Genomic DNA, 2755 nt, shown 5'->3' on the forward strand with positions numbered 1-2755 from the left:
ACCACAAAGTCCTGCTTTGCACGAAGAGGTACGTGCCTCGAAACACATGATAATAAAGATGTTTGACTAATATCATATCCATATCGAAATTCGAAAAGGAAATATCAGGATGCAGAGTTGCAGACTCGCGGAGAGCCCCATGCTGAGCCTTCATGTGCGCAAACAATGCACTGGCTCTGCATGCGGCTCATTTTGGATTACCACAGCGCCCTTTCTCTGTTTTATCCAATTTATTTATTTTATAACAAGTATTCCTTAGTTTAACATCCATACACAAATATACATTTATTCTAAAAAAAAAAAAAAAAAAAAAAAAAAAAAGTTAGCGAGAGAAGAAGTCCGGCCCGACCCGACCCGAACGTAAATGAGTGACATTTTGGGCCCGACCTGAGCTCAAGATCTAGGCTCTATTTGAAAGAATGATTGCCTTATATTAGACATTGACACATAAACAAGAAACAAGGCACACCTTTCATTCATTTTTATTGAGGAAAACTTTCCTAATTTCTTAGGAATAATTAAAGTTTTTGGCTTGAAACGGTTTCATTTATTTTATTTTTTTTTAAAGATAGAATTTCTCCTGCTTTTGAAAATAGTCATTCGCAAGGGACGGATGAGGCCGGGGTACAATGCCTCAATATAGATGAAGTGTTCTCTTGGTACCCAAGTTCTTTAGAACAAAGTTTGCACGTCACCTTTTGAAAAATCAGCAAGTAGAAGAAAGACATTAAAACGAGGGATACACTGTGTTGTCACAATAATTTACAATTATATATTCACACTGGTTATTAATTTGTACCTTTTTAGGAGAGAACTGCTCAAAATGATCCCAGACAGGGGATGCGCTCCTTTTTCGATGTTGGACAGTGCGTCCATTGCAAAATGAATCCGATTGAATTTAGGTTTGAAGATGCGAGCTGGGTGTGTCAGTGTCACCTGTCGTCTCGGTGCGCCACTTCATTTCGAATCACCGGCGAAAATATGTGTTGGCGATGACGTAGGAAGCCCGTCTCGTGAGGCTTCGGACGTAGCAACGTGCCTTCCGAGGCTTCGGGCGTGGCCACAAGAGTAATCAACACATGCCTCGATGCGCGCTTTGCAGATTTTTTTCCGGTTAACTCGGCACACGCCTCGGCGCCTCGGCACAGTAAGGCACATCACTAGTGGACACAATAACACGAGCTATCGAGATTGCTACAATCCTTTACTCTTCGTCCCAGACACCTCACGCCATCAGTTATTAAAGGTTTATTTATAATAGGGATAGGGAGTGAACTGGGGGATATTGGAATACTTTATCACTTTCATGAAAAATTGAGAAGAAAACTTTTGAGCGTACACTGAGTGATAACTTAGTTTGCTATGTCCTTAAATAAGTGACACCAACCTAGCTTGTAAATGAATAAAGGAATAAACCAAGAAGTAATCTCCGAGTTGGTCTTTGGGAAAGCGTTGAACAGCGCTCCTAAATACGATTGAAAAAATAAATAAATTCTAAAACTTTTTTGCTGAACATGACAATCCTGGATAAATTTTTTAGATATTATGGTCAACCTTATTCTGTGGTGCGGTTGTGTCTACAACACAGGCATATTATCATGACACATTCAACAAGCTACTTTTTACTGTGATCTCTGGGTGACCTGGAGATGCTGAAGGTACACCCAGAAGGGCTCCACTTTGTTTTCAACTCCATAAAGGCAAGGGCGCCAGCAAGCGAGGAATGCTGATGGTAGGCTCTATCAACATTTGTCCATTGACATTTGCACTGTACCTTTCTCATGTGTACATATCTTAATCAAATTTACTCTATTAGGGACTTTGAGATACAGCTTGGGAGTTTCCAAACCAAACAAAAAGATGGGTTGCCTGGAGGAGTTACGAGCCAACAACGCAGACATTCTGACAGAATTTGGTGGCGCGTGTCCTAGAAAGATTGCAGGATTCATCAGTAAGGTTTGCTGATCCAGACTTTTATTTCAAGCCCCCAACTACAATTCCCCAAACCATTGCAGGCATTGAAAGGCCTGATAAAGAAAAAGTCATTTTACAACATGTCAGTATATTTAAATATTAGTTTTTTAATAGATATTTTTGAATGTACTACAATAAAAAAACACATATTATTTGTGAAATGTGAAGGGTTTAAAAGATCAAAAGTTTCTGGCTATATAGGAGTTGTACTTAGAACAATTGCAGAGCATCTTCAGCTTCCCTAAAACCATTGTAGTTCCCACTGACAGAAGTGTACTTGTCACGGATGAAGGAGACGACACATGATGGAAGAACATGTCGCTGGCCTCTTCCCAGATGTTTGCCTTTCAACACCCACTCAAGAACAACCCTATATGTCACCAATCCGAATTGCCTAAAACAAGAAAACCATAATACAGGTTTATTAAAAAAGAAAGTGCCAAAATCATCATGTGATAAATCAAAAGTATATATATAATTTAAAAAAGTTACAGAACTCTAGCCTGGACACATGTTCAATATTCCCAACAAATAAGCAGCACTTGACTATAAACAGCAGGATTCAAAATGAAGGGTTTCAAGTTGTGGCTTATAGTCCGCAAATTACGTAACTTCAAGTTTTTAAATCAAGTGCTCTACGGCAGGGGTCCCCAACCTATTCCATAAAGGCCCGCTGTGGGTGCAGGATTTTGTTCCAACCAAACAAGATGACACCTTTTCACCAATCTGGTGTTTTAGAAGTGCAATCAGTTGACTGCAGTCAGGTGCTGCTTGTGTTAGC

The sequence above is a fragment of the Corythoichthys intestinalis genome, chromosome 17 (genome assembly GCF_030265065.1).
Source record: "Corythoichthys intestinalis isolate RoL2023-P3 chromosome 17, ASM3026506v1, whole genome shotgun sequence".
Taxonomy (NCBI): domain Eukaryota; kingdom Metazoa; phylum Chordata; class Actinopteri; order Syngnathiformes; family Syngnathidae; genus Corythoichthys; species Corythoichthys intestinalis.